Source organism: Uranotaenia lowii, chromosome 3 (genome assembly GCF_029784155.1).
Source record: "Uranotaenia lowii strain MFRU-FL chromosome 3, ASM2978415v1, whole genome shotgun sequence".
Classification (NCBI taxonomy): Eukaryota; Metazoa; Arthropoda; class Insecta; order Diptera; family Culicidae; genus Uranotaenia; species Uranotaenia lowii.
In genome coordinates, this window is record NC_073693.1 from 109,170,686 (window position 1) to 109,182,695 (window position 12,010).

The following is a 12,010-nucleotide window of genomic DNA, read 5'->3' on the forward strand; positions in this document are numbered from 1 at the left end:
AATGAGCTAACTATCTGAGCTAATGTATAGCTGAGCCTGGCGCTTTATTAGTTAAAGTCACGGGACTGTTTTCACGATTTGTTATTCACTTTAATGTTGATGAGTTTCTAGAAATGTCAGCATAAGTTCAATTCAATCGTTATTAATTGTGTTAAATTTCACGTACTCAAAGCTCTCCGAAATTCAGGCGTTTATAAATTATAGTAGGCATTGACTATAAGTAGATACGAACGTTTATTGTAAACGTGCGGGAAAATGGTTTGAATTCAAAATAGGCTTGTTGAAATACAGGCAATAGGTCTAAAATTACGTGTCAAATCATTAGAGCAAGTTCACTGGTGTTCGGAAAAAGTAGTAGAAATTTGCACATTTTGAAAATTTTACCATGCAAAAATGTTTTCAAGATCTTTGGGCGTTGTATTTTTTTTACAGGACTGTTTATATTTCAGCCGTATGTGATAGAAATATTGCTATTTTTGCATCACAGCATGCGCAACTACAACACGTGTTGTTAAAAAAACTTAAAGGCCACAGATCTTGAAAAAGTTTTTGCATGGCAAAATTTTCAAAATGTGCAAAAAGTGACAAAATTTCAACCACTTTTTCCCAAAACCAGTGAACTTGCTCTTAGAGATAGCAGAAAGTGTTCATCCTTACACATCCCCTCAAGATGTGAATTTAAACTTATTAACCCTTCGTTTCATAAAGTTACAAATTTGCAACAATTAATGTATGGAAAAATGGAAAAATCGTATTTTATTTTAATTTTTTTTCTTGATGTACTCATTGTTTACAACTGTTTAAAATGATTTTTTAGGAAAAATAAAAAATCATGAAACGAAGGGTTAAAGTAAGATTGCCAGATTTTTTTCAGTACGTATACGGGTCGGGCAAATCCGAGCTATTTTCTATAAAAACCTGGCAAAATCCGTGCACCTGATTTCAACATCCGGGCAATATCCGGGCAAATTGGGTCAAAACCCAGAAATTACTCAACAAACTTCAAGAAAAAAAAAATTGTAATGAGATTATTTTCATCAAAATTTATCGACAGATTTTAAATCGTAATTGAGGCTTCCAAAAACCCTTTCATGATTATTCCGACAAAATTGGCTCAAAAACTTTTGTTTTGAAGCAGTATAAATAAAAAAAAATACAACACAATTTGCTTTTTTTTTTTTTTGTTTGAGTTACCAAATAAATTGAATAAATCCGGGCAAAATGCGGGCATTTTTCATTTTTTTTAGCTATGGCTAGTTGCCATTTTGATTGGCAAACTACGATTGTCAGGAATATTTGAAAAAAAAAAAAAATTAGGGAAAGTCTTAAGGAATGAAATTTGAAGAATGCAAATGACCTTGTGGAGATGAGATGAAGAATGTACAGAATAAAATTTAAAAAAAAAAAACAAATATGTGGCAACACTGATATAGAAGCTTCAAAGTGTGAATAAAAACACGAATTAGTTATTGGTCAATGAGGTAAAAAATTTGGGCTTTTATGAAAATCACAACGAAATCAGAGACTGTTTACGAGGAAAATACAAAAAAAGTCCGAAAATATCAGAGATTTCCAAATCTGAGTTCATCGAAGTTAATCGAATTCTTGTTTGTAATTGTATGTGAATTAGCATTGTTGATGAATATTTTACATTTTTTTGATAACTTCACCTAATTTAAACCAAATAAAAATAAGCATCGTTCGACATGCAAGAAGTTATTCTAGAGTTAGTTTTGAAAATTTCAGGAATGGCTTTTGAAAGAAGTTTTTAGAGTTATTTTCATTAACAGTTCTGTGAAATTTAATGAAAAGTGTAAGGTAAGAGAATTGAATAATCCCAAAATTTTAATCAAAATTTTCACAAATTTAGTTAAAAGGTCTTTAATAAATATTATTATCATTATTACAAACATCTGCGGGAAAATAGTCAGATACCATTTGTAGACTGGAAAAAAGTGTTTTTTAAGAAAAATTTATCCTTTTTAAAATATTACTTCGGCAATCTTCTCTTACAAATATCGATTGTTGTGTTGATTTTTCTCGTAGAAAAAAGGATTTCGTTGCTGTTTTTTTTAATATAATTCATATTTCAGAAATATTGAATGTTGTAGACACTCTATTTAAGCTTTTATATTTTTATAAACAATTCAACAAGCGCCGCTCTTAATTAAAAAAAAAACACCGATGCCCAGAAAAACTGGAAAGCAGCAACGAAAAATCTTTCATATTTGAAAAAGGATACACAAACTAGCTCCCGAATAAATTCTTAAAAAGAAACTTCAGAGATATAAAATTGAAATTGTTAACAAGGTTGTCGAAATCACATATGTCTTTTTTAAATTTAACATAATTTTGAGTAAAGTTCCATCACAGAATCTGTGTCACAGAGCACAGAATTTTGAAATGTCCACAGATCACAAAGATTTTTTTCAAATTTTGAAGCGTTTTCCAAAATTATAATTTTTTTTGACCAATTTAAATTAGAATTTGAATTAGAAAAGTATATGATAAGATTGTTAGTGTTAGTTGATTGTTCCCAACTAAAATGTGAAAAAAAACCCAAATTATCTTGAATTTTCAATGAAATTAAAGGAAATAGCATCACAGAAAACCAGCAATGAATTCTGAGTTAAATAAAAGAAAGTGAGATTTTTTTTTCTCAAAAACACAGAATATTTTTTGGAACCTTGATTGTTAGAAACAATCAAGAATCAAAATTTTAACTGTAGAGGTATAAATTCGAAATGAGTATCCAAGTTTAAAATAAAAAAAGTAATTTGAGGATAACAAAAAAACTAGAATAAAAAATCGCAGATGATGATTTAAATCTATTTGAAATAAGATAAAGATTAATACTCATAAATCACCAGAAGTAATAGAAAAAAATTTAAAAACCGAAAGTCAGAATATAAAAAAAACAACTTAACTAACATTTAGAAGTCTAAAACGGAATTCAGAGCTCAGAATAAGCATCTGAAAATCTCAAAAATGGCATTCAGAATAAATCTTTGGAAAAAACAGTTAAAAAGGAAAATATTTTCCAGAACCTAAATATAGAGAATAAAAATTTAATTTAAGGTCCATATTCCGTGATTTGAATTTTTAATAAAAATAGCGCAAAAGCAGATTCGGTTTAAAATTCATCATCAAGGTTCAGAAAAGGGATACACGATTCAAATTTAGAAAAATATTTCAGATTTTAAATTGTGAGTAAGAATTCAGGTTTTTAATTTTCGAATTGAAAAAAAAAATAGAAAAAAAATCGCAATTCACGACATGACGAAACAAATGAACAAACTAGAATTCATAAGCTAAAATTCGAAATGAGAATTCCAGATCGAAGCACGAACAAAATGCATAGTTCAGCTATTTTTTTTTATAGAAATTTAAGTTTAAAATCAGAATTGGATCGCACAATTGATTGTAAAAAAAAAAGCATTTAGTTTAAAAAACAATCAAAAATTAGACATCGGATTAAAAATCCAAAACCTGAATTCTGAGTTACAATTAAGAATCAATATCCCAAAATCATAATCAGTATCACAATCCAGAATCAGATTAACAGTTCTGAGTTAAGAATTCACAAATCTGAACTCAGAATGCAGAATCGAATTCATCATCAGGATTCACAATCTTCTGATTGAGCAAAAATTTAGAAATTAGAATCAAAGTTCGAATGCACAAAGAAGAAATAATACAAAAAGCAGACTTGGTTTAAAATCCGAAATCAAGATTCAGAAATAGAATCCACGATTCAAATTTAGAAAAAAGATTTCAGATTTCAAATTGTGAGTAATTATTCAGATTTTTTATATTCGAGTTGAAAAAACAGAAAAAAAATTCGCCATTTACGACATGACGAAATAAATGCATAAGCAAAATTCGAAATGAGAATGCCCGATGGAAACACAAACAAAATGCAGAGTTCAGCCATTTTTAATCAAAATTTGAGTTGGATCGCACAATTGATTGTAAGAAGAAAAAGCATTTAGTATTAAAAAAAATTATGAATCGGACATCGGAATAGAAGTTCAAAACTATAATTCTGAGTTACAATTAAAAATCAATGTCCCAAAATCATACTCAGCATTGCAATCCAGAATCGGAATAATCAGTTCTGAGTTAAGAATTCATAAATCTTAACTCAGAATGCAGAATCTGAATTCATCATCCATCAGGATTCACAATCAGAAATCAGAGCTTAAATTTCAAAATGAGAATTGAAGTTCAATTCCACAAAAGATAGTTCCGAATTACAATATCAGTTTTAAGTATCAAAATTTGGAGTTCAGTTCAATAACTTCAAATCCAAATATAGAACTTGGATTTCAAATTGAAAGTCACAACTCCAAATCCAAGTCTAGAGTTTACATTTCAAATTTTGAAGCCACAAAACAGGGAAAAAAGTATCGAAACGAAATTCAAACTTGAAAATTGAAAATCGAGTTCAGAATTTGAAATTTCAAAACATATTCTCTTCCAAAAATTGAAAGACCGACATCAGAATTAGAATTTACGACTAAATTCGGCATCGAAGTTTTTAATTGAAATTAAAGGTTGAAAAATATTCTAGCCAAATTCGAACTGAAACTTACACAGTTTCAGATCCGTCCGTTCGGCTGATAGTTTTGAGTGTTCCGAGGAAAAAGTATCTTGAACAACCCCCTCAACGATACACCACACATCGAGAGTTGGTTGGTTGTCGATCGATCGATCGACCTACGAATTTCCATGAATAGAAGCAACCCATCCGCTAGTAGGTCTAGTTGATATAGAAAGCTAAGAGAAATTCACCAGTCGCTCGGACCCATAGAGTCGCGGGACAAAATCCGTGGGGCTGCCCACACGGGGATTGACACTGTGTATGGATGATGAAAAAAATAACTGAATGAAATCCAGTTTCCGCTTGGCGCGAGCGCCCTGTTTGTGGGCAACACCAACGATACTAACGATCAACAAAACAAGTTTAACAGGAATCCCGTCGTCACTAGCTAAGAGCTAGCCCGCTTCGGGAACATGGACAATCAGACTTGATTGAAATCGTATGAAGCAGCTCGACATCTCCGAGTTTTGGAGTCTTGTCACAAGAAGTCAACTCATTCAAAACGAACTTCTATAAAGTTGTGATAAGACATTTTCAAATAGTACTCCTCACATGACAAAGCGGGAGTTACGAGCTAAACCGCAATGAATTACACGGAAAAGCTCCCTCCGGCCTCCGTCTTCTTCAACCACAGCACGCCTCCAAAGAGCCAAGTGGCTCACAACGATATGCGATCGCAGATTTCCACAAAGCAGTGATACTCGTCGTGTAGCTATCTATTTTGTTTGAACCGCCATAAGCACAACTTTGATCTGTGCTGTGTGCTGCTGCTGATCTTTGTTGTCGTTTGAAAGCGAAAAGGGGTAACGGAAGCGAGGGAAGCTGAGATTACGCGGTCAGGTGAATCGAGGGAGGTCAACCGGTCCACGTCCGTCGCTCGACCAACCTTTTCCCCTTTTCCGCGAAAGCCGCACCTCTCTGAATCGTGTCACAACTTCTAGCAGAGCTCGTGCTAGGTGTTGTGTTTTCTCGAAAGCAATCTCGCGCGAATTCTTTTCATGAATGAAAAATGTCAATTACAATTCTATAATTATAGATTGTAAAACAGGTCGAGAGCGAGCGGTAGTTTGTGCACCACAAGTTTAGAACTTATCTGGCGGCAGCTCGTTGTCCCAGGCAGAAGGGATGAGTCCCGGTCGATTTGATTTGTTGTGAAAGGGGATACGCGAATCCTTTCCGAGAGAAGCTGTTTCTTGTTAATGAGTTTCTCCAAAGTTCGATTGAAGTTGTATTGCCAAAGGGTAGAAACGCGGGGAGCAACTTTTTAATCAATGTTGGTTCTCGATCCGTTTGTTGGTTGTAAACCAGTTTCGGAATGTGCGGCAAACATACTGGCATCGATTCATAATTATTACTGACTCTGTGACGGACTTGTGATAGAGTACAAATAGATTCCCATTCCAAGGGCTACAACATTTTTTTTCCATCCAAGCTGTACCCTCTTGGTTTGCTTCTAACATGTCCTCCGGATGAATCGAAATAAGTTAGAGAGCAGAGCTCAGACGCCCACAACTAAAAATTAGACCGGTACCGCAGTTTTGTTGGGGCGTTGTAAAAATTTGTTTGGAGAAAAATTTTCCATGATGCAACGTAAATTTTTATCGGACAATTAGTACCAATAGGGACACTTACATAATCGATGAGCAATTAAACCGAGGAGTTCCGGTTGTTCGCGTTCGTAATCCAAATCCGGTGATCGGCGGTCGATGCCACTAGGTTTCTCTGCTAGATGAAGATTGCTGGTTGCCGTTGGTTTTGCGGCGGTACATCCAATGATAATGTTATTCCAACCATTCAGCGGCGAAAACACAAGATACATGATTTGCCGAGATGATCGGCCAAACTTTAGTAAAACACTTTTTCCAACTTTTTTTTGTGAATTTAGGGTATACTGTATAAACTTTCAGGCTTTCCGATCCTTCTTCACTTTTTTATCTGCTGGAAACTTTATTGCCGTAATTTATATTTTCTCGAGATGTATTTTGTTGTTTTCATTTAGAACTTCGCACTTTTCCAAAAGGTTTTCACTAACTTTTGGTGTAGATTTAGACCCTCCTTGCTTGGTTGTTGTTACCATTAATTGTCGCGCACTTTGCCTTCAATCCCACCTTGAATCGGGACGCACTAAACCAAAAGAAAAATCACACCGGGGACAAAAGATCTTGGCTTTGCTGACTTTTTGCTTCTTCTCTTTCTTCTTCGGCCCCGTTATACTCGGTTGTTGTTTTCATTCATGAAATCATTGATTCACTTTGAAGACAAAATCTTTTGCTCTCTGCTTGTTGTCGTCGTCGTTTTGCTTTACATCTTCACACACTCAGTGATTGCATCTTTTCACATTCAGCTTTTTTCTTCGGTCGATTTTTTTTTACTTTTTTTCTTCTCGACTGCTCTTCATTTGATTTTTCATCAATAAGAAACTTTTATAATAATATTTTCGTACTCTTCCTATACAAGCCGTGATACTTTATGTTGCTCTTCGGTAGCCAGAAAAACAGATATGATCGAAAATAAATCACTTTTCAAAACATTTTCTTCGCTCGGCCGTCGTGTTTGGTAGTAGGACTCGTCGTGCTGCTGGGGTCGTTGGCGTTTTTTCAGAGCAATTTTCATGCTTTTGCTCCGGCCGACGACGACGACGACGTTGTCGACGATGTTGTTTTTCTGCTGCCGCTGATCTGACGGCGATGATTTCGATGATGACGACGACCAACAACAAGAAGACGGTCGCCTAGTTGCTGGTGCTGCTCCACGGAGTAGTCGACGACAACGACGTTCTGCTGCTTCTGCTTCTGCTGGTACATCTGCCGTCGTGGTGCTGCTGGTGCGTCTGTGACTGTAACGGCATGCAGCAGTGTGTGTGCCGCGGCGCGTACTGTTCTGCATGAAAATGCTGCCGCGTCGCAGCCGCGCCAGAGATTTTTCCTTTCCCAACCAAAACCAACCCAAGGGGGGTTTCTTCACTTAGACTTGACTTGATACTTGACTCTCGCTCGGCGAAACGCGAAGCAAATTTCGATTTTCACTCGATCAGATATTTGCTGCTGCTGATCGTTTGTCACATCGCACTTTCGATCAAGTGCCCCGAAAAAATAACACTTCCGTTTGCCACACAATCCCGTGTGCTGCGGTTCAAGTCGGAACTCCCGAATTAACCAGATAGAAGAAGGTATCGAAAAAAAGATACTTATCACACACCCCTTCTTCGCGTTTGAACTTCCTCTTGCGTTGCACGCACTTTATTACATCCCGCACATTTGCCTCGGTCAGCACGATTAATCTATCTTGCACCTCGTTTTTCCTTGCTTATTTGTTACTACACTCTTCAATCGCCTTTTCTAGAGATTACTTCAGCAGCTCTACAAAAATTCGTTCACTGTGCTTTACAATTTCTCGTATCTCGCACTCCTTTCTTCGTCGTGTTTCCTTTCGACCGTGTGTTTTCGCTCTTCCTTTGCGTGGTGTATGTGTATACACAATGGTAATTATAGTATTTTTTTCTTTTATTCATGAAAAAACCTACAAAGCAACGTTATGAATACAGTCCGTCTACGATCAAAGCTCTAAAACGACTGATAAATAATTTCGTTCCAATTCGTATATTTAGAAAACGTCATGCGCAGTCAGAGGGGAGGGCGTTTCCGACTTCGGCTTTTGGCTTCGGGTTCGGCAATGGCCTCCCAGCTGCTAGTAGTGGTGACAGGAAAAGCCTATCCGTACACGTTGTACAACACGCGCTCTCCTGAATGTTGGTGCGGCCCATTCATGCAGTGTGCGTGATTTCATTCATTCGTCCCTAAGTAGTGGTGCGTTCGGGTTCCGTTCGGCTAACACACACAAACAACGCCGCCGACTTCGGTTTTCCGACGACCGACCGAACCGAACCTGTTGTACAACAATGCCACGCAGCGGACATTTTCGCTACTACAGCGAAGGTTTTTATGAATGAAATCCTCAGCCATAATGAATGGAGTAACGCAACGAGCGATCCAAATGTGCCTTTTCCTCTCGGACGCTCTCACTCGTACCACCGGCGAGCCTAGCTATCTATGCGTCGCCACGTCGTCATCGTCCCAATCTCTCTCGCTCGCTCTGTCTCACACCCTGTCCCGTATCTTATTTGCTGCCCTCATGGTAATCCTCCACAGGCCATACCATACTCGCCTGCTGCAACTCAGCCATATTTTTATTTTAATTCATTCGATCTACCATTCAATATTTTCCCTCCCATTCACGCGACTTGCCGAGAGCGCGCGCACGCTCTCTCACTCCCGTCTCATGTAGCAACGTCGGCCGAGTGTCGGCCGTTCCGTTCAGTCAGTCAGTCAGCCAGCAAGCCAAACTTAAAATCCTAACCATTCCCTGACTGAATCGAGCTGAACTGAACTAACTTCCATCCTACCCAACTGAAACCAACGAAGGCAAGCAACCGAACCAAGATCCGATTCAATCCTCACCTCACTCAAGAAGTGCTCTGCTGCTGAGCTGAACTGAGCGCTTACGACACCATCCACACCATCCCATTGTGGTTTCCTCGTTCGTTCGCTCGTTCGCTTCCAGTACAAGGTACGAGGGACTGCCTGGCAGCGGAAAAACTGCGCTCAACCGACGAGGGATCAACCGCCGCAACCGTCACCGTCGTCTTGTTTTTCTTCTCCTCCTTTGCCTTCTTCTTAGCGTACGTACGTTTCGATTCATGTACCCACCAGTACTCAACAACAACAACAACTACTACAGTGAGTGAGAGTCACCAACAACAACCAGCAAGCGTCCAACACACTCGCTTGTGAACCGGGTGAGGTGTTGAAGCGGAGCGAGGTAAAGCAGAAGGATCGGATTGGAGCGGCTGCTGCTGCTGCTGATGCTTGCGGCTTTTACGCTCGATCGTGCAATAGCTAGGGTTGATGAGGAATACCGGCTGGATGGTTGGTTGGCTCGTTGGCTGGATCGGATACGACAACGTTACTTATGTTTGCCGTACCGCGTGAGGAAGGTATTGTGGCGTTACACTCTAGATAGGGACACGTGCCCACCATGCATCGCTTCGTGATTGATCAATTTGAAAAAAAAGCTGACTCCACGTTGGCTTGTTTGGGCAACCTGGTCAAGTAAATTTGGAATACCGAACCTATCTTTAACGTAACAACTAAAGAACAGTAATTTTAGTAAAATGAAGTATGCTGAGTAAAGCATACTAACCGATGGCAGCATAAGCCTGTTCCATTAATTCCATTAATTAATAAGAAAACTCGATCACACCTTTGGTGAACCGCTGAACCCATTTCAAATTCTCCTTCGTTCCTTAGTGGTCATATCAACCTCGAGTTACATATCCTCATTAACACAGCTCTGGAATGTACACCGGAGCATTTACAAAAAAAATCCATGATCGAGGTTCGAGGAACTACACCGTCGGTGTCATCTAAAGGGTACTAGAAATCGAGATTTGGGAACGTAAGTAGAGATAGATTGGGCACAAGCTGCGGAGAAATGAGAACGAGATTTGCAGAGAGGCGATTGAATGGAATCCAGAGGGACATCGAAGGAGAGGCACACCCAGAAACTCGTGGCGGCGAAGCCTAGTCGCAGAAATCCGAACGCCCTCCTCGGTTAAATATCGCATTACTAAAGAAAACTAAAGAAAAGAGGTCGCAGTAGACTACGAGCAATCGGTCGAAGCAGCGTTGCCGACAGAGGGCGAGCTTGACGAGACCCCTCTCGAGGACTGTTGGGATACCATCAAGACAGCCATCTACAGCGTTGCGGATTGTTACGTGAAGAAATACCGATTTGATAGCTGAGTTTGTACAGCTTCAAAGCTGAAATAAGATGTGTATTTCGTTACTTTTAAAGGAAATTATTAGCTTAATATTAGACTTACATTTCAGTACAATCTACGTGTTTTTGCCCAGATTTCCAACTGACTACAAAGTCTGAGGCACTTTACTGATTGCCTTATCAGCGTTCCCTATTTAGCAATTTATAATTAGTCATTTAATTTTATAAATTTTATGTTTAGTGCTCGCTCACCTTACGCTACTAATGATAATTTTGATTATAAATATGAAAACCACTTTGGTTTAACTGTAGCTCATGTGTATTCGTCTGGTACGAGACTGACCGACTGTGAGGTTAGAATTAGGTTAGGCAAATTTACAATATGAAATATCGAAAATCCTTACAACTTGGAAGAAACTCGTTGGCCTCCACGGGTCCACTAAACTTCACTTGATTTTCACAGAGCTCAATAAAACGAGGAATCCAAAACTACCAAATATTAACTACTGATATTACCGACCATGTGAATTGGGAATACTTGCGAAATGCACGGTTGCAAAATGAGGAATAAGGTGACTTGGCAAATTATGACAGATTCTAATCGCTTTCTGTTTTGGTGCTGTTTTTTTTTTCCTATACTTGACACTGTACCGAGGGGTGTGTGACTAATCTAAATATACGACTTACCAGATGTGTCGTAACAAACCCCGGCCCGTTTGGCACCAAGTTCCTCAGGTACTTACTCTCTGGAGCCACTCTTGCCTTTAACGTCTAACACAGCGAGTCGAACTGTCGGTCGTTCGAAAATCCCGGTGTTTGTCTGCACCAATGCTCGGCGTACCTGCCCATCTGCTCCGGGAAATGTCTTAACAACCCGACCTTTTGTCCATGAGTTCCTTGACGTCTCATCCAGGATTATAACGATGTCTCCTTGTTCCAACGGCTTCACTGCATCAAACCATTTTGCTCGTCTAGTGAGCATGGGTATATATTCAATCAGCCAACGACGCCAAAACATATTTGTCATCACCTGTGCGATGTTCCAGCTATCCCTTAGTGTTTTTGGAAATTGACAATCCGTTGAGGGTAACTTGATACATTCGGAACCACGCAGTAAAAAATGATTCGGGGTGATTGCTTCTTGGTCCGCATTTTCCAATGGCACGTAAGTAAGAGGGCGTGCGTTCACAATGGCCTCTGCTTCAAGAATAAACGTTTCAAGTGTTTCGTCGTTTGGATGTATTTGGCAGTCTGCAATCACCTTCATGGCCTCCTTCACTGAACGTACCATACGTTCCCACGCCCCTCCCATATGGGGCGCCGCTGGTGGATTGAAGTGCCAAGTTGTACGAGTGTTGGTAAATGTCAGAGCGTTTGTTTCTGTTATTTGACGAGTTTGTGACTTAAGGATTTTGTCGGCTCCGACGAAATTAGTTCCCCGATCCGAGAATACATCTGTAGGAGCTCCTCGGCGTGCCACAAATCTTCTGAAGGCTAGGATACACGATACCGAAGTCAAACTGTGAACCACCTCCATGTGTATTGCCCGTATGGTTAAGCACGTAAAAAGTGCTATCCATCTTTTTACCCGGCTTCTTCCTGATTTGACCAAGAGTGGACCAAAATAAT

The 12,010-nt window shown here is 38.9% G+C and overlaps 1 protein-coding gene across 2 annotated transcripts in view; it reads right to left on the reverse strand.

Moving 5' to 3' along the window:
- The window catches only part of LOC129750659 (protein sprouty), a 46,711-nt gene extending 38,459 nt beyond the window's left edge, over window positions 1-8,252 (reverse strand). The window contains exon 1 of one of the 2 annotated variants that reach the window (XM_055745666.1): window positions 6,236-8,252. The gene's annotated coding sequence lies outside the window, so the exon portion shown is untranslated. The remainder of the gene's footprint in view (window positions 1-6,235) is intronic. The other variant, XM_055745665.1, reaches the window with a different exon arrangement.
- Between the last annotated feature and the right edge of the window lie 3,758 nt (window positions 8,253-12,010).